This window comes from Acinonyx jubatus, chromosome A1, assembly GCF_027475565.1.
Source record: "Acinonyx jubatus isolate Ajub_Pintada_27869175 chromosome A1, VMU_Ajub_asm_v1.0, whole genome shotgun sequence".
Classification (NCBI taxonomy): Eukaryota; Metazoa; Chordata; class Mammalia; order Carnivora; family Felidae; genus Acinonyx; species Acinonyx jubatus.
Genome location: NC_069380.1, coordinates 111,706,198 through 111,732,131, shown reverse-complemented (window position 1 = coordinate 111,732,131; position 25,934 = coordinate 111,706,198). Strand labels below are relative to the sequence as shown.

General features: G+C 42.0%; 1 long non-coding RNA gene across 2 annotated transcripts; it reads left to right on the top strand.

The window, feature by feature from the left end:
- Positions 1-204: 204 nt before the first annotated feature.
- LOC113604560 (uncharacterized) lies at positions 205-12,614 on the top strand. Of its 2 annotated transcripts, XR_008297905.1 has the most exons (5): positions 205-271; positions 369-698; positions 792-1,495; positions 3,243-3,395; positions 11,345-12,614. It is a non-coding gene; the product is annotated as an uncharacterized LOC113604560 (long non-coding RNA). The 2 variants fall into 2 exon arrangements; XR_008297906.1 differs by lacking the exon at positions 3,243-3,395.
- The last annotated feature ends 13,320 nt before the right edge of the window (positions 12,615-25,934 follow it).

Here is a 25,934-nt window from a genome sequence, read left to right as displayed (position 1 = left end):
ACAGACCTACAGATCGCCGAAGCTGTACGTGTCTATAACAAATGGCAGAATCTTACAAAGACAGACTAAAATTAAAACAGCCAATATGGAGAACATTCCCATTAGACAAGATCATTCATTTAAGGAACAAAGTTGAAAGCCAGGGCTACTAACTCAAATAAACAGGGGAGAGTACCTATTGTAATTGGAATTTAGAAGCCTCTGATAGGCCTCAAGATTCCAAAAGTCTAAGGAGAATTAGAGATACAAGGGAAAACTAAGACATGACTATGTAAGACTAATGTGACTCCCACTGCTCCCCTCCATCCTCCCTTACCTGACTACTCAGTCTACTAATCCTCTCTCTGAATTTTGTTTCCCCTCTGAAGAGACTCGAAGACCAGCAACAAAAGTCCACCAAGTGAGTAGCCCCCATACCATCTGGGCTGGTCCCATACTTGAGGGGATCCTGAGGAATGCTCCAGTAAACTGCTAGACGTTATTTCCTTAAAGCTTCAAGAGGAAACTAAAATTAAAATTAATGGTAAACCTTGCCAAATTCTCGTAGATACCAGGGCTATACTCCCTACTTTCAACCTCACTCACTCTGGAGACAGCAGATGGGATCCTGGGGAAACTGGCAGAAGCCAGCAAAGGATGAGAATTCACACCAGAGTCACCTATTCTGGATCTCTATACTGTCCAGTAGAGAGAAGGAGGTAAAATCTCAGGTTGTCCCTTCCTTTCCAAATCCAGACTCTTATAAATTTGGTTTGGGGGCACTTGCTGGTTGCTGATCCTTTCTCTCCTAGGGAAAACTATGTCCTTGTTTCTTTTGTTTTGTGTCCCAACAACCTGGCTTGGCTTTATGCCTGCCTGCCACACGCAGGCTGCCAGTTCGAGTGTATACAGAAGCTCAGTCGCGGTTTGGGAGTTGGGAGCTGCAAAATATGCCTGGACAGAAATGTGAGTTGTATTCCATCTGCAGCAAGGGTCCCACTAACTGTTACTAGCTCTCAGATAAAATGTCTAAGTCTTTCTTTCTTTGGGATATTTTGGGAGTGGCACTGGATCTTCAAGGATAGTACCCCTTGCACCCTCTTTGGAGATACCTCTTGTGTCCAAGTGTTTGTTCAATACAGCCAAGAATAGTTGCTGTTTGTCCTGGATGAAATTTGACAAGATATTTGAAAGGATTTTTTTTCAGTAGCTCTATGGCCAAAAATTGGCCAAATTGGAAGCAGATATTCAGAGCCTAACAGGAACTTTTTTTTTTAGGCCTTCTTCCTGAGCTAAACGAAACCATGTACCCAGGGGGAAAGAAAAACATTCCAAAGACAAACAGCTCTAAATCTAGAACACAGGAACTACCAACCAAATGATCTCCCTAAGACAGACAAGGAACAACAGGAATGACTGACTTGGAGAATGTGAACTGGACACCATGACCTGTGAACAGCACACAGATATTGAGCAAAAGTTGTGAGAACTCCCGAGCAGTAGCTGGGAGGAGCTGGTAAGCTATTGCCTTAAGTTTTTGTTTTTTGTTTTTTGTTTTTTTTACCACATCTCTTAGGCTAAGAGTCTAACCAGAAAGGGAGAATTGTTAAAAACAAGACAACAGGCCCCAAGTGGAGTTGCTTATGCTAAGCCCCATATCACCAAAGCGAGACTTGACTTAATTTCAGTTTGACTCTCCTGGAAATGGAATTATTCAGGAATCCCTTAATAGATGCCTGCCTTCCCCTAAAGGAAAGTTAGTAACCTTACAATAACCAACCTGCTTTTGTGCCTAGTATGACTTCTTGTTCCTGTTCCCTTCTGCCTATAAAAGTTTTGCATTTTGTACAGTTCTTTGGAGATCCCTTGTCTCTATTACGTTGGATGCTCCCTGATTCGTGGATCATTGAATAGAGCCAATAAAATATACAAAATTTACTCAGGTGAATTTTGTTTTTTAACAGTAAACAGGTGAGGGCCTTTTAAACATAAAAGCAATGGTGGAAACAGTCACAAAGGAAACGATGATAGAGCCACCCATGTGAAATGTAACATCCCTCTTAGATATTCAGTTATCATTACTGCCAGAGCATTCAGCAATGACTAACATAGATAGCAGAACTTCTGATACTCAGAGGGAGGTGACTTATAGATGTCTTCTGTCGGCTATAGTCTTAAAACTGTCTTGGATTCAGCCTTGAACTGGCCAAAATTGACCTCTTGGTTTACACTAAAGGTTAAAAATAAGGATTTGAATCCTGTGACTCAGACTGACAGAGATGCCCTTGTTTGGCAAGATACTAACTCAAGAACTACAGAATGAAAAAATAATTTTCTCCAGGTAGTTAAATATGTCCCCACTTATTTCAACCCTGAGAATCCAGGATCGGTTGGGTATTGTAAGTGTAATACAGCACATAGCCTTGATCTAGAGTGTACGCATGATGGGTAGGCAATAAAGACAAGTGATGGTCACTTTTATTTTGTTTAGCCTCTTGATTGGTCTGGGCAACAGTGAATTAGAGGAATCCAAATTTAACACAGGTGGTCTCAACGTACAGGAAATTACACATGAAAACAAACTTGTACAACAGGTGAATCTGGGAGGTGATCACCCAAGGTTATTTCTCTTCCATCAATTCACTTAATGTCAACTTCCTGCAGTGCTTTTAAGGTTCTCTGCATGAAGCAGTAAGGAAAATACGAAGTTAACGTGGCTGGGTCACTGCCAGTGGAAGATCCTAAGAAGCAGATGAAGCTTCTCAATATTTGTGAATAAATTTGTGAATAATGTTTAGAAATACATCTACTGGATAAATGTTGATGCAGTTGCATAAAATATCAAGGCATGAAATGTCTGAGTGTTTGTGAATGGAACACTGAGGCTCTGGGCAGGGACCAGAGTGAGACATTTGGAGAACAAAAATTTAAGGAGGCTGTCAGGGTTGACCCTGCACTTAAGTGACCCCCAAGAGTGAGTGCCTTCTTAAATTTTGGCCTTGGGCACGTTACTCACCTTAACCTTGTGCTGGTCTTGCCTTGCTGAGGTTGATTGTTCAGCCACAGAAGCAAAGGGACGCTCTGGTCTCTGTGTGCCCTTAGACCTTTGCCCATACAAATTGACATTGCATAGCCCCTACAGATCAAGACTGAGAAAGCCACTTACGTGTTAGCCTAAGGGGAAATTTCACTGGCCCAGACAGAGTAACAAGTGTGGGTTCTATCCCACACTGGTCCCTGAAGAGTATCTTTTCTACGTTCAGCCCCATATCACATGCGAAGAGCTCTTAACAGAAGAGCTTTAAACAGAAAAAACGACAGACAGGAAAATATAATCCCGTTAAGGAATCTGCCTTGATTTGTAAGACCTGAAACCGACTAGGTGAGAGACATTTTGCAGCCCGTTCCATCAAAAGGTAACTCCCACCTTTTAAGCCTTCTTAGTCTGCAAAAACAAACAACTATCCAGCATGGGGCTGGAATCTGTAAGTGTGAGCCATACTCCACAGGTTTCTCTGCTGTTCTGGAGGAATGACACTGACTTTCTGAGAGAAGATACTTTTGCATAATTCCCTTCCTATTTCCTCCCTCAAAACACTTGTGGGCAAACAGGGCTCATGTAGGGGGTGCTTTCTTTTGCTCCATTTTCCATTGACGGGGCGTCTTTCACGTTGTCTGGGGTCCCTTGCCATCTGTGGGGAGGCAGGCAGACGCAGGGCAAGCTGGCTGCCTGGCAGCCTTCACGTGGGGGTGGAAGAGCACCTCCCACCCTTTCCAACAATGGTTCTGTGAGAAACGCTTTAGGGAACAGGAGAGGGATTCACTGAGCGGAGGATATGGAGCAGAAGTCCAGGTTGGCTCTGCCTCTGAGCTGAGAATGGATACACTGTTGTCAGGAATTGATTTCTGTCACTTACATCCTCCATTCACCCTGGACCACCTTGATCGTCACCCACCTCGTTCTTTCCCCGTTATGCTGAGAAGAGAAATGTTATTTCTCTGCTCCCACGCTTTATTCTTTAACGAATGATTATCTCCTTATTCTGCCCACTCACTACCTCTCTCCTCATTATTCTCAGCAGGTTCATCAAACATCAAAACCTGGCTGAATCTACCCCGAGAACACATTCTTTTCCTGGAGAGCATGGTTTCACTTGAACTGTTCTGCTTCTGCAGCAAACTTTGGGACACATTTCTTGTTTAAAACCACAGCGCTAAATTTAGCTCCAAGGCCAGGATCTGTCTCATCTCCCCAAGAAGGTCTTACTAATACGAATACTATAGTAATGATAATTTCCTGTGTATGTACATCAAGCCCAATACCTTGGGATTGTTTGTTATGAGCTGGCCCCTCCCTCTCTCCAGCCTGCATCTCCTGGTGTCCTTTCCTATAGCTAAGTGCTCCCAAACCATACTTTCCCGCTTGAAGCTCTTCCTGATGCTATAATTCCTGCTCCTGTACCCCCCACCTGGAGTCTCTTAGCTCCAGGTCTATCTTTCCTGTGGTTGCACTGGACAATGAAAATTTGAATCATTCTCACAGTCCTGGTCAAGTTGTGCCCTCCTCCATAAATACTTCCCTAAACTCCCACTAGTCCCTGTATTCATAGAGTTCTAACTTTTGGCCCAAGGCCCTTTCCAAATTAATCTCAAAAAGAGCACAATGTATAATTTTGAAAGAACAGGATCAGACAAGGAGCCCCAGTGAAATACATTTCAGGGATATGCATTTGGAAACTGGAGGCTTTCACACAAGATGTGATAATGTGGCCATTAGTCTGCAGGTGGTATGTAAAGATATACACAGAAGTCAACAGACCAAGCTCATCTCAGTCTGTTGTAGAGGAAAGGTAAGGATTGATTTAAACTCAACAAATGCTTGTTGAGCACCCTCCCCTGGGCTCTCTAGTAAGCACTGGGGGTACAAGGCAGATGACTTCACTAGAAGGCTGATAAATGGGCTAAGCATTTTGAGTTTGTTTCCATCCCTTGTGATGAGTTAATGCAGTGATTCTCAAACCTGGCTAGGCAGCAAAATCACCTAGGGAACATGATTTATGTATTTGTTTATTTATGCATTAGCCTTGGATCTCATTTTGTAGGAATAAATAACACATTCACAGGATACAGAGCCAAACGAGTGAAAAAGGCACACAGTGCAAAGTATCTCTTGCACCACTATACCATTTACGTAATTTCCCTAGATACCTTGCCACTTTATCTGGTATCATTGGAGAAGAGCTGAACTCCACTTATCTCTCTACCCATAGTAGAGTTAAAAAGGGTGGAAAGGTGATTTGAAATTTGGGTGGGGTTGGGAGGCATCTGAGCAGGCTGTCCAAGCCAAGCACAAATTAGGAAACCAGTCTGCAGTGAAAGAGGTTAGGCCTATGCTTAAAGGATCTAGGCAAGACCAGGAAATGACCTCCTAAAGGTGTGTGAAGCCAGGAGACCCTGCCGCTGGTCATCTTAAAAAGCCAGTTCCCCATGAGATCCTCAAGATCTGTGCCCACTAAGCCCCTCAGAATCTAGTGCCACACATTCGTCCTTCCTTCTTAGACATGGGGGTGTCAATGCATCCATATTTGTCACTGTTTGACTATCGTGTGCTAGAATATGAGCATCAAGCATAATGGAAGAGCTTTGCAAGTTAGAGGCAATATTTGTTTTCTACCTTTTATGTAGTAATACATTACATGCCTCTTATGTGCACTCCTATGTGCATGAGACAATGCAGAGTCTCATTTTGTTCTCACAATGTTGATGGGATATCATTACACAGAGGCAGTATATAATACAGGTTAAAAGTATGATGTATAAAGACAGGCTGCTAGATGCAAGTTTCTGCTCCTCTGCATGAAAATGTGGATCCTTGAGCAAGTTACATAGATTCGTGGTGCCTCAATATCCTCATCATAAAAGACAGGATAGACGTAACATACTTTGTATAGTGCCTGGCACATGTTTTAAGCTCAATTCATGTTACCTATTATTAGTTTTGGAGGGAAGAATATCAACAACTCTACAGGACTAATGACATCCAGGATACCAGAAGCCATCCAAGCGATTGCTAAGCCAGGGAACAGAAGTCAGTATCAAATGCAAAGTACAACAAACAGAATTCAACAGCACATTTAAAGGATCATACGCCATAATCAAGTTCAACTTATCCCAAGGATGCAAGGATGGTTCAAAATATGAAAGTCAATTAATGCTAAATACCACATTAACAGAATGAAGGATAAAATTACAATCAACTCAATAAGATGCAGAAAAAGCATCTGATAAAACTCAACATCCTTCCACGATAAAAATTCTCCACAAATAAGTAGAAGAACATACATACTTCACATGTACTGCAACATAATAAAGGCAATATATAAAACGCTGACAGTTAAAGTCACACTCAATGGTAAAAAGCTAAAATCTTTTCTTCTAAAATCAGCACCACGACAAAGATGACTACTCTTGCCACTTCTATTCACCATAGTACTGGAAGTCCAAAATAGAGCAAGCAGGTAAGAAAAAGAAGTAAAAGGCATCCAAATTAGGTTGAAACAAGTAAAATTACCTCTGTATACAGCATGATCTTATGTAAAGAAAACCCTAGGGGCTCCTGGGTGGCGCAGTCCGTTAAGCGTCCGACGTCAGCCAGGTCACGATCTCGCGGTCCGTGAGTTCGAGCCCCGCGTCAGGCTCTGGGCTGATGGCTCGGAGCCTGGAGCCTGTTTCCGATTCTGTGTCTCCCTCTCTCTCTGCCCCTCCCCCGTTCATGCTCTGTCTCTCTCTGTCCCAAAAATAAATAAATAAATAAATAAATAAATAAATAAATAAATAAAAAGAAAACCCTAAAGGCTCCACGAAAAAATGGTTAAAATAAGTTGAATTTAGTAAGGTTGCAGGATGCAAAACCAACATACACAAATCAGCTGCAATTCTATACACTAACAGTGGATTTCTCTGGAAAGAGAAATTAGGAAAATAATCCAATTTACACTAATACTGTGAAAATAAATAAAGAGAATCCTCACTGAAGTGTATGTGGGAAACTAGAAGGGGGAACTGGTACAGCTCAATGTCAGTTACAGGAAGAATTGTCACTTACAGACCCTAACAGAGGAATCATCAACAGGAAAGAATGATCAATTACAGGTTCCAACAAGATAAGATGTACCTTGAATCTCCTACAAGAAATCAATCATGCCTGCAACTTACCCCACAAGAAACCCACCATCACTCTGAACTCCTGTGTTTCTCAAATGGACTTTCATTCAAAACAACCCCTCCCAATTTCCTCCTTCTTCTCCAAAAAATAATATTCCTCTCCTTTGTGTTAGACTTGCCTATGGTTTTGTCATAGCCTGCATGTCCTGAACTACAAGTCTCTGTTATTCCCAAATAAACCTATTTTTTGCTGGCAAAATAACTGATTTTTATTTTGAAAGTTAACAATAGAAAATACAATAAAACACCCAGGCATAAATTTTCTCTCACCAAGGAGGTACCTATGTACTGAAAACTACTAAGACATTAATGAAAGAAACTGAAGAAGATATAAATAGGTATTCCCATTATCATGGACTAAAAGAATTAACACTGTTAAAATGTCCATACTACTCAAAGCAATATAAAGATTCAGTTCAATCTCTATCAAATTCCAATGGTATTTTCACAGATACAGGAAAAAAAAAAAAAACTACCTTTAGAAAAAGGCATTTGAGAGGAGAAAATGGGTGATGGGCATTGAGGACAGCACTTGTTGGGAGGAGCAATGGGTGTTGTATGTAACATTAAAAATAAACAAAGAAATAAAAGAAAAGAAAATGTAAAAAAGAATAAACAAAGTCTAATATGCATACATAAAAGCACACACATACACACACAAAAGAAAAATGCATTTGGCAAACTACAACACATCCATTCATGATAAAAACCCTCAACAAAATGGGTTTAGAGAGAACATAGCTCAACACAATAAAGGCCTTATATGAAAAGCCCACAGCAAACATCATCCTTAATGGAGAAAAACTAAGAGCTTTTCCCCAAAGGACAGGAACAAGACAGGGATGTACACTCTCACCACTATTATTTAACACAGTACTGGAAGTCCTAGCCTCAGCAATCAGACAACAAAAAGAAATAAAGGATATCCAAATTGGTAAGGAAGAAGTAAAACTTGCACTATTTGCAGGTGACATGATATGATATAGAGAAAACTCTAAACACTGCACCAAAAAACTCCTAGAATTGATAAACAAATTCAGTGAAGCTGCTGGATACAAAATCAAGGTACAGAAATCCACTGCATTTGTTTTTTTTTTTTAATTTTTTTTAACATTTATTTATTGTTGAGAGACAGAGAGAGACAAAGCACGAGCAGGGGAGGGGCAGAGAGAGAGGGAGACACAGAATCTGAAGCAGGCTCCAGGCTCTCAGCTGTCAGCACAGAGCCCAATGCGGGGCTTGAACCCATGAACCGGGAGATCATGACCTGAGCCAAAGTCAGACGTTTAACTGACTGAACCACCCAGGTGCCCCTGAGAAACAGACTCTTAACTCTCGAGAACAAAATGATAGTTACCAGAGGGGAGATGGGTTGGGGGGATGAGTAAAATAGGTGATAGAGTAAGAGTAAGGTAAGAGTACAGTTACCATAATGAGTACAGCGTAATGCATAGAATTACTGAGTCACTGTATTATACAACTGAAACTGATGTAACACTGTATGTTAACAGTACTGGAATTAACATAAAAAACTTAATAAGAAAAAAGATATTGGCTTATAATGAACAAAGCAAAAAAAATTTTTTTTATGGAACCACAAAAGATTCTGAATTGTCAAAGCAATCTTGAGAAAGAAGTTGGAGGTATCACATTTTCTAATTTCAAACTATATTATGAAGCTATATAGCAATCAAAATGGTATATTATTGGCATGAAAACAGACACATAGGTCGATGGAACAGAGATCCCAGAAAAAACCTGCACATATACAGTGAACTAATCTTGGATAGGGGTGAAAAGAACATGCAATAGAGAAAGGACAGTCTCTTCAACAGGTGGTGCCAAGAACACTGGATATCCACATGCAAAAAAAAATGAAATTGGACCCCTATCTTATACCTCTCACAAAAATTAATTTTAAATGGATTAAAGATTTAAATATAAGACCTGAAATTAAAAACTCTTAGAAGAAAACATCGGGAAAAATGCTCCTTGGACTTTAATCTTGGCAGTGACTTTTTGGATATCACACCAAAGGCACATGCAATCAAAGGAAAAATGGGTGGGACTACATCAAACTAAAATTCTCATGAATGGCAAAGGAAATAATCAATAAAATGAAAAGGCAAACTATGGATTAGGAAAAAAAATCTACAAACCATATATCTCACGATGGGCTAATATGCAAAAGATATAACAAACCTATACAACTCAATAGCAACATACAAATAATCTAATTAAAAATGGGCAAAAGACTGAAAAGACATTTTTCCAAAGATGACATACAAATGGGGGTGCCTGAGTGGCTCAGTCACTTATGCGTCTGACTCTTGATTTTGACTCAGGTCATGATCTCACGGTTCATGGGATCGGGCCCCATGTTGGGCTCTGCACTGACAGCAGGGAACCTGCTTGGGATTCTCACTCTCTTGCCCTCTCTCTGCTCCTCACCCACTCATGTGCTTTCTCTCTCTCTCAAAATAAATAAACATTAAAAAAAAAAGACATACAAATGGCCAATAGGTACATAAAAAGGTACTCAACATCACTAATCATCAGGGAAACGCAAATCAAAACCCCCAGGAGCTAACAGCTCATACTCCTTAGGATGGCTTTTAGGAAAAAGACAAGAGATAAATCTTTTCAAGGAGGTGGAGAAAAGGGAAACCTTTTGCAATGTTGATATGAAAGTAAATTGGTTCAGCCTTTCTGGAAAACAATATGGAGCTTCCTCAAAAAATTAAAAACAGAACTACCAATCCCACTTCTGGGTGTATTTCTAAAGAAAATGAAAAACAATATCTCAAAGAGATATGTGCACTCCAATGTTCACTGCAACATTATTCACAATAGCCAAGATATGGAAAAAACCTTAAGTGTCTATAGATGGGTGAATGGATAAAGAAGATGTGGCATACGTATACTCTCATACATATAGATGCCTATATATACTGATATATGTGTGTGTGTGTGTATATATATATATGTGTGTATATATATGTGTGTGTGTGTGTGTGTGTGTATATATATATGGTGAACAGTATTCCATCATATATGTGTACATATATACATATATCTATATCTATATTTATATCTATATCTATATCTATGATGGAATATTTTTTAGCCATGATCGGCACTTGCAAAAAAATAGATGAGCTTTAGAGGACATTATGCTAAATGAAATAAGCCAGACAGAGAAAAACAAATATTGCATGATCTCACTTACATGTGTAAAATAAAGGAAAAGAAATGCCAAATTCACAGAGAGTAGAGAATAGAACAATACCAGGGGTTGCAGTTTGGGGAAAATGGAGAGATTTTAGTGAACAGATACAAGCCTTCAGTTATAAAATGAGTAAGTTCTGGGAAAATAATGTACAGCATGGTAACTATGGTTAATAATAGTGTAATTTGCTAAGACAGTAGATCTTCAGTGTTTGTATTTATTTTTTGTAATTAAAAAATTTTTTTAATGTTTATTTTTATTTTTTTATTAATGTTTTTATTTATTTTTGAAGGAGAGAGAGAGAGACAGAGAGACAGAGCATGAGCGGGGGAGGAACAGAGAGAGAGGGAGAATTCGAAGCAGGCTCCGGGCTCTAAGCTGTCAGCACAGAGCCCAATGTGGGGCTCGAACCCACAAACTGAGATCACGACCTGAGCCAAAGTCAGACGCTTAGCTGACTGAGCCACCCAGGCGTCCCTATTTTTATTTTGAGAGACAGAGCATGAGTGGGGGAGGGGCAGAGAGAAAGAGACACAGAATCTGAAGCAGGCTCCAGGCTCTGAGCTGTCAGCGGCACAGAGCCCAATGTAGGGCTCAAACTCACAAACCATGAAATCTTGACTTGAGCTAAAGTTGGACACTCAACCACCCAGGTGCCCCATCTTAAGCATTTTTAACACACACACAAAATGTAACTATGTGAGATGATGGCTATAATCATTAACCTGACTGTGGTAATCATTTCACAAACTATATGTATATCAAATCATCATACTGTACACTTTAAATGTATTTATTTTTATTTGTCAATTATACATTTAAACTAGGGGGGGCAAAAAAGAATTGTTTTCAAAGTGTTGTGACCTTTTTTGAGTTATTTGCAAATAATCACTTTGTCCATTTACTCCCTAGTGCTCTGGGATTATAAAGGTTCAATGCATTGAACATACAGCATCACAGACACAGGAGGAACCTCAAGGATGTCCATCAGCCCAGGACCTTTGTCTTCCGGGAGAGAACACCTACTTCCAGGGACAGGGGATAGACTTAACCGGGTCAAACAGCAAGAATGTCACCAGCCACACCTGCCACCTCTCCAGTACGCAACCATAGTGTAGCAGGATTCTGCCACAGAGAGTCATGACACGGAGGCTTTTCTTTCCAGGAAGCAACTTTATTCCTGCCGACACCGCTCCGTTGGGTTCTTAGCCGAAGAACTGAGCCCCGAACGCTACGTGGCCTAGTTTTTTAATGTATTTTTTTCCTTCTTTGTCTCCCATATACGGTAACAGCCAAACATGTAGTCTGATTAAGTGGTCTCATGGTACAAGGTCGTGAGGGATGTTGTCGAGTAAGCGAAGAGCAAGGTTGCCTTGAGGTTATTTTTTTCTTTCCTTAGATAGGGGACCCTACCGCAATAGCGCCTCCATACCCAAGGGTCTCAGCACGCTATGCCACTGTGTACTTGTTAGGACGGCCATAACAAAATACCACACACTGGGTGGCTTAAACAACAGAAATGTATTGTCTCGCAGTTCTGGAGGCTAGAAGACCAAGATCAAGGTGTGAGCAGGGTTTATTTCCTTTTAGGCCTCTCCTTGGCTTGCAAATGGCCGTCTTCTTGCTGTGTGGTCACATGGTCTTCCCTCTGTGCACCTGCAAGCCTGCTATCTTTCTGTGTATCCTAATTTTCTCTCGTGATGACACCAGTCAAATGAAATCAGCGCTCACTCCAACAGCTTCATTTTAACCTAATCACTCCTATAGAGGCCCTATGTCCAAACGCAGCCACATTCTGAGGTACTGGGGGCTTAAGCCTTCAACAAAGGAATTTCAGGGGTACACAATTCAGCCCGTAACAACTCCCTATGTCAGGGATGCTTATCCTGTTCCCTTAACTAAATCCTAATCATCTTCTGCATCCCAACTTAAACACCCCTTCCTTAAAAGAGCCTATCCTAACGGCCTCTCACTTCCTAGAGACAAGTTCAGACCGCTTTCGAGGCACCCTTCAACTTGTACTTCTCATGACTGTTAGCAAATAAATCACTGGGTAAGGAGCCGATTGGCTTTTGTCCCTCTCTGTGAGACTTTCATCTTTCACAGGGCAGGGAGATGGACGCTCTTGCTCATTCCTGCATCCTCAGGGACTAGCCAGGGCCTGGCCCAGGCAGCAAATGTTTACTGAGTCAACACGTAAATGAATAATGCTTTCAGGAAGCAATGAAAGCCACAGAATGTTTTCTCAGTTTGTTTATGATGCCTGATACAAACGCTCCTCATGTCCCAAAGCCCACTTCCAACCAGCCTCGCTCCTTCTCCTTACCCAAAAGCACAAATGACTCCTTCTTCCTCATCAATCCTGCAGCACATTGTTTATGCAGTTGGTTTCATGCCTTTAAGTTTATTTCTTTTGAGAGAGACAGAAACAGCATGAGCGGAGGAGGGGCAGAGAGAGAGAGAGGGAGAGAGACAGTCCCAAGCAGGCTCCACAGTGGCAGCACAGAGCCCTGATGCGAAGCTCAAACCCACGAAACCGTGAGGTCTGAGCAGAAACCAAGAGCCAGCCGCTTAACCAACTGAGCCACCCAGGCGCTGCTGGTTTCATGCCTAATTATAACGTATTATGGGTAGTTTGTTAACATATTTATCCCTCACATACACCTCACTCACCTTAGCTATGATCTCCGTGAAGATAAGAACAGACCCTAACTATAAATCCCTGGCACACAGCATAACACCTGCCTAATAACGAATTCGTGCTTATGAGGAGATAGGACGTACCTGGAGCCCAGCTCACATGGTTGGAGCCAGTTGTCAAAGGTGTGAAGTTCTTCTTTACGATTCTAGAATCACTGAGGGGGCTCCTCACAGCCCTGTCCAGCCCAGAGGTTTCAGTGGGGCCAGGAGAGCTGCCACTCACTCAACTCCCAGAAACAGCTGTGGAGCTGGCTCTAGAGGAGGAAGGACTCCAGTGACTGAATACATACATTTGTTTCCTTAAGAAAAAAAAAAAAGAGAGAAAGAGGAGGAGAGAAGGGTGGAGGAGGAAGAAACCAAGAAACCAAGAAAGGAAGAGAAAGATACCAAGAAAAGGAAAGAATAAAAAAATCCCGTGAACCTTCTGGAATTTGATTTACATTCAGACAGGAATTGGCTCTGGCTCTTTGGTCTAGGGTTACACAGACGGAAGCTCAAACAAGCGAGCCAGCCTAGAGGGACTGGGATGGGGCAGGGAGCCAGCCTACAAGGACTGGGATGGGGCAGGGAGCCAGCCAGCCGTCCAGCTTCTAAGGGGTGTCCTGTGACTCAAGCTCCTTGTCTGTGAAAACAGAGTGATTACATGGTAGTCCGTAATTCACAGCGGTATGGTGAGTGGCAGATAAGACGTCTCAAATAAGGGAGCTCCTGGAAGGTTCATGAGCTTTTCCAATAGTGAAGGAAGGTCTTTGTTTAGCTTCAGAGCAGTTGATGGATAAACAGGAGAAAATCAGGGGTCCTTCTGAGGACGTATCCAGGTTTAGCAGCGATATGCCCCAAGCATAGAGCTACCAGTGCACTGGGGCATTCTCAGGTTGGTGGAGAACTTGGTCTCATAAAAGCTGAGGACGTGTCCCTTTGTTTCTCCATCTCTGGACCTGCAGGTACCCCTGCCTCTGAGCATCTTCATCTCCCAGTGAAAACCACTCTATCGTTTACCTCTTCCTTTGTCTCAACCAGAGAGAGGGGGGAGGGGCAGCATGCCACCTGGTTAAAATCACAGCTTCTGGGGTCACTTGGGCCACAGTTCAAATCCCAGACCTGCTGCTTACCAGCTCTGTGATCTAGAGAAAGTATCTGATCTTCAGTCTCCTCTTCTTTAATACGATAAAATTAACAGTAGGTGCCCGTGGGACTGTCAGGAAGCTTAACTGAGATAGTGCATGCTTGGGAGGAGCATGGGGTCTGATAGTAAGTGCTCAACAAACAGCAGGCATGCTGTAATACCGTAACCTCAGCTAGGGTCAAATACTTTCCTTCCAGATTTGTTTTCTTGATCCATTTTCTCTATTGTTCTCCTCCTCGGATCCTCATTCTCATGCATAAGGAGCCCAATGCAGCCCCAGAATTAGGCCTCTTAATGGCATCAGGCAACCTGAAGAATAGGTAAAAGTTTCTCAGGCCATCTGAGAAAACCAAACTCCTCTCTTGTAATAGGGGTCTCTGATAGCGAAGGGCTTCATTACAGACACCCCAGTGTTCAGGCGGATGCCTCCTTTTCTCCTCCCTCAACACTTAAGCAAACCCCGAGGCCGTTCCTTTACAAACCATGCTCAAAAAATGCAGAGTCAGGATATAGGAGCTTTTGGTTCATAGTTCTCCAGGAGTTCCCAACTCCAGATTCATTTTTGTTCCTAAGCCAGCAGCATAGTTATTAGCTGCAGGATATGTAAAGGGCATGGAGAGTTACTAAAGCATTGAGTCAAGAAGTGCAAATGTCAAAGGCAAAAAGAACACTGTGAATGTAGACACAGACTTGAAAGTAGAGGCAGCAAAAACACCCGTGGGATAAAATGTCCTTGGAAAACGGCTAAGATGCTGATTTGGGTGCTGCTATTGACAATGGGCAATGGTTGCCTGGCAGTCTCTTCCCATATCCTGGCACATGATAGGAGCTCAAAAAAGCAGCTGAATGAATGAATGAATGAATGAACAATAAACAGTATTTTATCGATAAACATTTATTTTATTGATAATATTGGGATGAAAGGCTTGAGTAAACAACATCATGCTATTGCCTCATGCTCTTCCTTTCATAATGCACGAATCCTCTAACGTTCTCCTTTCTTACTAGTCTATCAAATGCCCCCCTGCTTCTAGTTATCATGACAATTTGGATGGTTGGCCATGCACTAAGGGCTGGACCTTTGAATACTTTATGCTGAATTGACCCCAGCATGTCTCACCACCTCCCACAAGATCGTAAAACAGCCCTAAATGCTAGAAGATGATCTATGCTCCTCTTTCTCTATTCACCTCCACCCTCCTGTGACTGTGATATGTCTTAGATACTCAGCACTATTGTATTTCTACATAAAATCACCCTCAGTCTCAGGTTCTATTCCATGAAAGCTCCTCGCCTGTCTTACTCTGTACCTCTCTCTTGTGTCTGTGGTGAGCACTGCTTTGTAGAGCTTCTTTCTCCATAGTCCTTACACGCGTCATGTAGCTCTCTGTACTGAGTGCCATCGTGATTCAGGCTTCAGTATCATCAACGCTTGTCCCAGGTGTACCGCCCCCAGTAACTCCCTCTTCTTGAAAATGTCCATGGTATTTATATTATTAAATAGGATTTACTGATTTTGAATCAGACAGGTAATATTTTCTTCCATGCTCATCAATTAACAGTACCACCTCCTATTAGGAAGCCCCAAATTCTGCAAACCAGTGTGCAGGCAGCTGTTTGATGTGTGACATTGCCTGGACCCTACAAAGGGCTGACTGTCCACCTATGTGAGATGGGCATTTTCTGGATAGATGATAGCAGTTCTCTCTGGATAGGAGGGTTCAGATCATATGATATTTTCTATTTAAGTTATCTTCTTCTTGCAGTGATACACAGGTTCTTTGCATACCACATTAAGTGAATTTATGGTCGTCTGGCAATGATCATTAAAAGGACACGTGGTATGATGGAATAGTACACAGAACAGAAAAGGGTGAACCACTACTTGCAACAGGGATGAACCTCACAGAAATGATACTGAACAAAAGAAACCAGAAACAAAAGAGTATATACTGCCTGGCTCCATGGTTACAAAGCTCAAGTAATTGCAAAATAAATATCTAGTAATATAAGTTAGAATATGGTGACCTCTGAAGAGGTGGTTGGCTAAAAATGAGCACAAGGAAGCTGATTTTAGGGGTGCTGGGAATGTTCTACATCTTGATCTCGATGGTGGCTCCACAGATACATTCATTTGTAAGTATTTATTGAGTTGCCCACTGAAGATTTATACACCTAACCATATACATGACATGCCTCGATTAAGAAGTTAAAAATGAAACTCTGCAACATGGACACTTGATAATTAGATTGTAGAGCCCCACAATATGAGAGCTCACTAAGATAAAATCCAGAATTAGCTATCAAATTTGCCTTCTGTGTAGAAAGGTTGCTTACTTCAAATGACTATCATATACTGTGGCCAAAATGAATGTACTGACTGTCCCTTATGGGATTAACCCTGGGGAGATTACTAAGCATTATAAGGTAGCTCCTGTCCTTATTCAACAGAATCTCAGTGCATTGCTGATAACATCCCTGGGGAAAACTACATCAGGGAAAAATTACATTGGAGATATTTTAATTCACATTTCCACTCACAGAATATTCTTCCTAAAACCTGTTCATTTCAAACCCAAAGAAATGTGTTTTTTTTTAATAACAAGAACTTATATTTCTGCTAATGTCAACCAATTCTGAAAAATAATCCATCTGGAAAAACTGTATTAGCTGTGAAAATGACATTTCAATATTTGGAGTGCAGTTGGCTTAAGAGGAAGATTCCCTCTGTGGCCACATGTAGGCTGCATATTTTTCAAATAGTTCAGCCTTTCAGATCTTCTGAAATCCATTTAGTCTGGAATTACTAGAGTCTAGTTCAGTCAAAAAATAAGCTTGGGTTTCTAAAGGGTACAAGAGCCATTCTAGGGAAAAAAAATCAATTTGAGAAGGTCTTACATAGCTCTCAGCATTGAGATCTGAAAGCTCACTGTCCATGAAAGACAGCAGCTGCTGTAAAAGGACATTCCCAGGCATCCCTCTTGGACAGCTGTGCCTACCTGATCAGCTGTTTTCAGAGGTCATTTAATTCAACACATTGGGGACATGAATTCCTTATTACAGTGTTTTCACAAAACGGTCTTTCCAAGTGCAAGTGAGGCTTTACTTTAGTGCACCAGGGTGTGGTGGAAGGAGTCCTGCAGGCTTCAGTTCAAAACTCATCTCAAAAGTACATTATTATGTGTGCCCTACAGTAACTCAACGTTCAGCTTCCTCCTTTATAAAAGGGCTGATAACTCCTCCCTTTTGAAAAATTACTGTGAACCTGAGTGACAAGTAGAGCCTGGCACATAGAAACTATTCAATAGTTTCTAGCTATTGCCATTATGACCCAAAGAGCCATAACTGAGTGTAGGCACCTCTGAGTGTTGTGGATGGAAGTGTGGCATGCCGATGGTACTAGTTATTCAGTCGCATGGGCCACGTTCAACCACTGTCATTGAGTGCTACCCACCAAGCACTGTAGAGACCACAAAGGCACTTCACTCAAACTCTTTCCTGTAAGGAACCCACAGTCAAGGAGATGAGACAGACATGCTATTAGCTATACCTAGCACAGTGACCGGAACACAAAGACCCTCCACTATGTTTAATGAATCACTTCCTATAGTGTGTTTTGATTTGCCATTTAATCTATTTCTGTTTCAATCTTCATTACTGTCATCCTTGTTGCTTTGGGGTTAACATTTGTTCCTCATTTTCTAGTTTCTGAAGATGAAAGGTAAGGTTACTGATTTGAGATCTTTATTCTATTTTTTTTAATATCGTCATCAACAGCTACAAATCCCCTCCTAAATACTGCTTTAGCTGCATCCTGTAAGTTTTGGTGTGTTGTAGTTTTCCTTTGCATTCATCTCAAAGTATTGTCTAATTTCATTTTTTCTTTGACCCACTGGTTCTTGAGGAGTATGTTGCTTAATCACTCAATAACCCACTGGTTATTGAGGAGCAATGTGCTCCAGTGCTCTGGAGAAGCACCATGGGCGCTCAATCAGAATGTGTTTTCTGTTACCACTGGGTAGAGTGTTCTATGGACACCTGCGAGGTCCAGTTGCTTTATGGTGTTGTTCAAGTCATACGTTTCCTTGTTGGTCTTCTGTGTAGTTATTCTATCCATTATTGAAATGAGGTATTGAAGTCTTCAATATTTTTCTATTTCTCCCTTCAATTCTATTCACTTTTGCTTCATGGGGCTCTGTTGTTGCCCCATGTTGCACATATATGTGCATATATGTTCACAAGGATTACATCTTCTTGATGCATTGATTCTTCTACCATTTGTAAAGTGTCCTCCTTGTCTCTACTAACAATTTTTGTATGAAAGTGTGTTCTTTCTTTCTTTTTTTCTGATATTAGTATAGCCATTCCAGTTCTATTGTGGTTACTGCTTTCGTGGTATATCTTTTTTCCATCCTTTTACTTTCAACCTATTTATACTTATGAATCTGAAGTTTGTCTGTAGCAGATAGCATATGTTTGTAGGGTGTCTCCTTTCATAGATTCTGCCATAGGTCTCCTTAGGCTTTGTTTATTTTTCCTCATTTCCTCTCCTGTCCCTCACAGTGGAAAATTTCCTTGACCTATAGTCATTCTAAATATATGATATCGTGGCCTTACTGTAATTACTACTTAATTTAGGAGATTTTCAAGAAAATGTAGAGAACTTGTCTCTGAAGTCTTTCCCACCTCAAGTTTTTCAAGTTCTTGTCTTAGTGACATTTGTTTTTCAGTCACATCTTTTAAGGCACCTCATTATGTGAGGAAAATAACATTCACCTAGACCTCAGCTTTAGCAAGACTAACACATTATCCATTAGTCACAAAGAACACGTTTGCAGGAAAATATTTGCCAACTGTCATCTCTATTTTTCTTGTTGTTTCTCCTACTAGAAAATCCATGCCCCTCTCTCTACACATCTCAATTGTTTTATGACTGCCTTTGCAAATGTGCTCAGACAGCAGCTGATTGGTTTCCACCAGCCCTTAATTGAGTAGGCTGTTTACTCTCTCCTAGTTCTTAGTAGTCGGATTGCCCAACAAGATTTGGCCTTACCCGGTGCCCTTCAGCCTCCTTCCCCCAAACCTTCTTTCATGTCAGCATCAATCAAATGCTGCCTCCGTGTGTTTTGTATTTTATCATTCTCATTTGCTTGCGGATTTGTGGACCATGAGACTTAGGCCGCTCTCACTCAACATCCTTTGAATTAATTTATAAACTTTCCAGATGACTGTATTCACATCTGTCTGATAATAAATATCTCCAGCAGAGATTATCTGAAGGGGTCCTGTTTTTGTACCATCCCATTGTGTGAAGCATTCAAGCACTGTGCTTGCAATTATTGAGCAGTTACAACATGTAATTGCAGAGTTATTTTGTCCTGCAAATTCTATGGGAGGATAGTAATCAGAGAAAACAAGAGAAGGGAAGAGGCAGGGTATGAGTAGGGAGAGAAATCAAAAGAAGTACTCAAAGAACTCTATAAGAAACACACAAACCATTTTTTCTTTTAAAATGCAGTTTATAAGAACTGAAAACAAAATTTTCTGTCCTCTAGAAAAAAAAACCAAACATTCGCGATGTATACTAACCAGATACTGACCAAATTTGAAAGGAATTCTCTCACAATTAATACAACAAACTTAAGGTGAAAGAAAAGTCTATTATGGTGTTAACAAAAGATCATAATATGGGCGCCTGGGTAGCTTAGTCAGTTGAGCGTCTGACTTCGGCTCAGGTCATGATCTCATGTTTCATGGGTTCGAGACCCATGTTGGGCTCTATGCTGACAACTCAGAGCCTGGAGTCTGCTTCAGATTCTGTGTCTCCCTCTCTCTCTGCCCCTCCCCTGCTCTCTCTCTGTCTCTCTCTCTCTCTCAGATATAAATAAACACTAAAAAAGGAAGATCATAATAAACAAATATAATAGAAAAATAAATAGAAAAAAATATATAATGCTTTTAAAGAAAGATCAAAAGACAATCTCAGGAGTAGATTCCTTAATGCCCCTTACCCATTTAGCCCATCCCCCTGCAACAACCCCTCCAGTAACACTGTTTGTTCTCCATATTTAAGAGACTCTCATGTTTTGTCCCCCTCCCTGTTTTTACATTATTTTTGTTTCCCTTCCTTTATGTTCATCTGTTTTCTCTCTTAAAGTCCTCAAATGAGTGAGAAATAATTGTTGCACTATATGCTAACTAATTTGGATGTAAATTTAAAAAAATTAAATAAAAAAAAAAAAGACAATCTCTACCTACGACCGTAACATTGATAATGTCTTGCTCCCTATTTTATCTGTTTCAACATAGTTTTCTTACTAAATAATGGATTTTTGCAATAACTACTTCTCTCCCTATGGAACAGAGCCTAGCTTGCACTGACATCTTGGAAGTTCTTTTCTCTCAGCTCTATAAACCATCAGAAAATACCCTTGCTTTTGTGGGTCCCAGGCAACATTTTGACCAGAGCCTAGTAACAGTCACTTTCATCAAAAATTTAGAAGTTTCTGCTGAGAAAAAAAAAGCATGAGAAGATATTTTCCTCCAGGTTATTCATAAATAGGTCTGAATGTTGTACTCCTACCTTATAATGCCAGCAAAGCCAGACCATGACTACAGAGGGTATCACATCTTCTAAAGAACCACCTTTCACTCCCCACAAAATATGGCTCTTAAACATTTCATCCAAACGTGATACCACCTATATGTCTCAGAAACTGTACATCTGGGTTTTCTCCTGTCAAGCATTTAGAGGAGGGGTGCGCAGATCTGCAGAGCTATTTCACTGTTCTTGTGTGCATCACGTAGTGGAGAATTCCACCAGCAGCCCCAGTAAAGAGTTCGGAGTTTGCCTCACCTTTGAACTCCATGAACGAAACAGGATTTTAAGCCAACTCGGCCAGAATGAACGTTACTTCTGTTTGTTAAATTTCATTCTGAGGTAACTGTAGATTCACGTGAGTTCTAAGAAATCACACAGGGAGATTGTGTGCACGTTTTACCCACTCTACTCACAGCTTACCACACCAGGACAGCAACACGGAGACAGTCAAGATAGGGAGCGTTTCCTTCCCCATAAGGATCCTTCATACTGCCCTTTTATGGCCACACTCACCTCCCTGCCGCTACCTTCCCCTGACCCCTGACCTCATGCATTTGGTACTTACACAGCACTGTCTTCAGTCATCTATCCCTTCATTCATTTATTAATTCAACAAATATTTGGCCAATCTCTATACGCCAAGCGCTAAAGACATAACATGCATCACATGCACAAATCATCTGTGACTGGGCTTCACACTGGAGTCGGTGAGGCAGACACTAACCAATTCGAATCAACACCGAGTTGCAAGTGTGATAGATACGACCACTAAGCAGCCGGTACTCTGCAGCCGTGATAACAGTGAGGCTGCGTGGGAAGGGAGGACAGAGCACACTTCCCAGAATGAACCGATATTCGAAGGGCAAGCTGGAGTACCAAACAAAGGCTCTTCCGAGTGTGCTGGGCAGACGGAGCAGACGCAAAGGAAAGGAGGTGCTGAGTAAGTACAGCAGCCTCTTCGCTGGCTTTCCACCCCTCAGCCTGTCCTCTCACACCCCCTTCATACCCTCAGGATGGTGAGGTTTGGGAATTGACAGGGTAACCTTAGAACAGGGACAGAGGGCAGAAGATGGCAAAGCCCATTAAGGAAATTATTACCAATCTCTATGGAGGGTCTAATTGGTGAGACAAAGTCACTATCCATTGAATATGTTCCTGTCTCTTCTAAAAGAGAATTTCCATTGGAAAGGACTCTGCTGCTTACTATCGAGATGTTCTCTTACAGCCTGATTTCGCTTGAATTTAATGGGGAGATTTAATATTTAAGAAATGTCAAGTGCCTTAGCAATCGTAACGACTTTGACTCTGCAGCCCCATAGGAATATGTCCTAAGAAAAAACTCCTAAATGTAAGAGACAATTTATATATAAACGTTTTTACCCTATTGTTATTTATTACGGTAAAATATTCATATGTGAAATAATAGGGCACTGATTAAATAATTTATGGAATATGCATATGACATAAGGTCACTGCAGCACCTTACAGTTATATTTTCAAAGATTGTAATAGCGTGGAAAAATGCTCTTTTGATCTAAGCTTAAGAAAAACAAACAACAAAAGTCAGGATAAAAATCTGCACACACGTATAATTCCAGTAATATTAAAGACCAAGAAAATAGAGCCAAGTGATGGAAGAAGGACAAATAGTCATTTCTGGGTGGTGGGATCTTACGTAATTTTTACTTTCCTATTTAGACTTTTGCTTATAAGTGCATTAATTTTATATTCAGCAAAAAATCAATAAACTATTATATACATTTATTATTTAAAAAAAAATTTTTTTTTCAACGTTTATTTATTTTTGGGACAGAGAGAGACAGAGCATGAACGGGGGAGGGGCAGAGAGAGAGGGAGACACAGAATCGGAAACAGGCTCCAGGCTCCGAGCCATCAGCCCAGAGCCGGACGCGGGGCTCGAACTCACGGACCGCGAGATCGTGACCTGGCTGAAGTCGGACGCTTAACCGACTGCGCCACCCAGGCACCCCCTATTATATACATTTAAAAGCCCACAATGTAATAGGTGGCAGGAGTCATAATCTGGGGCTTTAAGCTTCACCTGTGACAAGACCAGATTTATGACTCTGAATAGCCATTTAATGTCTACTCTCCATCTCCTCTCTCCTACATGAGGGTAATGGCCCTGGCTGTCTCACAGAGCTAGGAATGAAGAAAGAGACCAGGAGTAAGAGTGCTCCATACCATAAAGACGCAAAGCTTCAAGAGCAGCACCAATGATAATACTCTGTGGCACAAAGGGTAGTGGATTTCCTAAGAACCCTGCCCTCTGATCCCTTGGCATCTAAGATGAAACACTACAGATGGGCATGCAGGAGGGCGCTTTTTGGGATGAGCACTGGGTGTCATCTGTAAGAGATGAATCACTGGGTTCTACTCCTGAAACCAAGACTACATGCTGGATGTTAACTAACTTGAATTTAAATTAAAAACAGAAAAAGAAACATACAGAAAGCACAAGCATGCAGGAGGTAAATAAATAACGTACCCGTGTCATCATTTTGAGTCTGGCACTCCTTCTCTCTGAGACTCGTCATTCTACTCACAGCGAAGGCCCTCCTCCCTCTTGCTTTACACTTGGTTTTAACGGACTTGATTTTCTGGGTTCTAAGCCAGCGGAAGATTGGAAGACGCATCTAGTGTGCAGACACACATTTAACGGTCAGAAATGAGAGGTAACCCTGCAAAACTGAGGACACGGAGAGGGGGAGAATGCTAGAAAGCACCTAGTCACTCAGCACAGGAATGAATACAAAATCAAAATGTCCCTGTGCGCCAAGAGGTGGGTGGTGAGGGCACAACTGCATTATAGCCTGACACGGAAATTGAAAACGTATCAGTAAATGTTAGAAAAGACTTTCAACCTAACAGCATAAACTCAGGCGGGATGCTTAGCTTGGCGAGCCTTCCGTGAGCCTGCCGGCTCAGCCTGCACATTCCCACGAGGGGCCAGCCAGACTGAGCTGCTTCAGAGACCTCCGGCAGGCCCAGACTTGCTTCCACAGCCCGCTTCCCAGTGTACTTGCTCATGGGGGGAGGAGGGGTTGTTTCTTTCTGCTTCTGGGAGTGCTCCCTTAGGCCTAGAAGCTTTCTGGGGAAGGAGGACTAGAAGGAATGAAAGTAGCGTGTGTAGAAAGGCCAAGGTGAAAAGTCTTGTTTCTTTGATTAAAGGCTGCGGAAACCGACTCTGGCAAACTTCAGCTGAAAGAGAATTTCCTGGAAGACCGTGGGGAGGCCTGCAATACCAGAGTGAAGGCTCAAGGGCTCGGCTTGGAATGTCCAGCTGCAAAATGGGAGGACGCGGGCCCTGGGTTTAACACCACATCATGACTGCCCACTGTGGAATGCGGTAATTCCCCAGAAGAAACTGCCGTGCTGTCAGAAACAGATTATGAGTGGACAGAAAACCCGGCAAAAGCCATCCACACTGAGGATGGCATTTTGGGGCCCCCGCTATTGCGAGCTTAGAATCAGGAGGGGGTCCTGGCAGGGTCCACCGATCTGCAAGACTGGACGTGGAGGAAGACACACACTCTCTGCTCCATCTACCACTGGGTTCACAATACAGCCGGGCCGCACGCCTGAAAGCCCTGTATTTGGTTCGGGCGCATTTCCCTTTGAATCTGATAACTCGGATTAAATGTCATTTTCCCGTTCTGGTCCCTGCTACGCCTCTGCCTCATCTCCCCAGCTGCCTTGCCCCCAGGCACTGTCGGGGGTGATGTGATCAGATACTACAGGGCTGTGGCAGAGGTCAGTCACGCATCCGATTCCACTGAAAGGGAAGGCTTTTATCTCCTCGGCTGCCTTGGCTCCCTTGAACCTGGGGGAGCAGCTTCGGGATGAAGGGAAATACCTGAAACACCGGCTGGATTGACCGCAGACCTGTCAGAAGGCCAAAGGGTTGGCGGGATTACACAGTGCGATTGTGCACAGGGCTCAAAGCGAACCCCCTGTTATTGACCTAGTCCTGGGGGCTTCGCAGACCTTAATGAATGAAGCTTCCTACAGCCTCTGCCGGGCGGCCCTTCTCTCATACCTCAGACTGATTTATTTCTCATTCATTCCTTATGAATGAATGAGAAGGCTCAAGGGCTTCTCATTCTACTATTTCTCAGTAGTAGGATGAGTAGTAGATGAGTAGTAGGATGAGTAGTAGAATGAGCCCTACTCATTCTACTATTCCTCAGTAGTAGTGTGGAGATCATACTCAGTAGTATGGAGATCTCCTCAGTAGATGGAGAGGAACTTTTCCAGATTTTATTTAGGTTGAACTATTCAAAGAAATGGATCTATTCCCTTCTGACTCTTGTGTATTAAAAAAAAAAAAAAACACAACTATATATGTGAGCCGATCTTCTTACTTTGGCTATACCTTTTCATTCTTTCGAGGTTCAGAGACCTTCACTCCAAAAAGTGCGGTTGGCAAACTTAAATATCAGAATACAAAGGTTTAAGAATTCCACTTGACAAACGTTGACTGCATCCGTGGTATGGGAAAGTGTGAAAAACACTGTGCGGAGGATTTGAACAACGAGCCACCCACATTTCTTCCACTGGGGAGCTCATGGTATAGTGCGTAAGATAATGAAAACAGTGAAAATAGTATCAAACATTTGTAGAGTGCTCACTGTCCCCAAGGCACTATGCTAAATGGTTTCTTTTATATAAAGCAAACCAGTGAGGTGCTAAAAACAACCAGATGAGGGAAGGAATTTGAGTTCCCTGTTTGACAGATGAGGGCACCAAGCTTATAACGAAGCCGCGTTTGCAAATTCGAGAGGCAGGATTTGGATGCGGGTCTGGACTCATGACCGTGATGTTACCCAACCTCTTCACAAATAGACACCGTGAAGAGAGGAGCTGGAGTATGAGGGAAGCAACCAAGGATGGACAGCAGGTGAGGAGAGGAATACTTTCTGTGGGAACAATCAAAGCAGTCTTCAAGAAAGCAGCAGCGAGGTGCCTGGGTGGCTCTGTGGGTTGAGTGTCTGACTCTTGATTTCTGCTCATGTTATGATCCCAGCGTTGTGGGATCAAGTCCCATGTCAGGC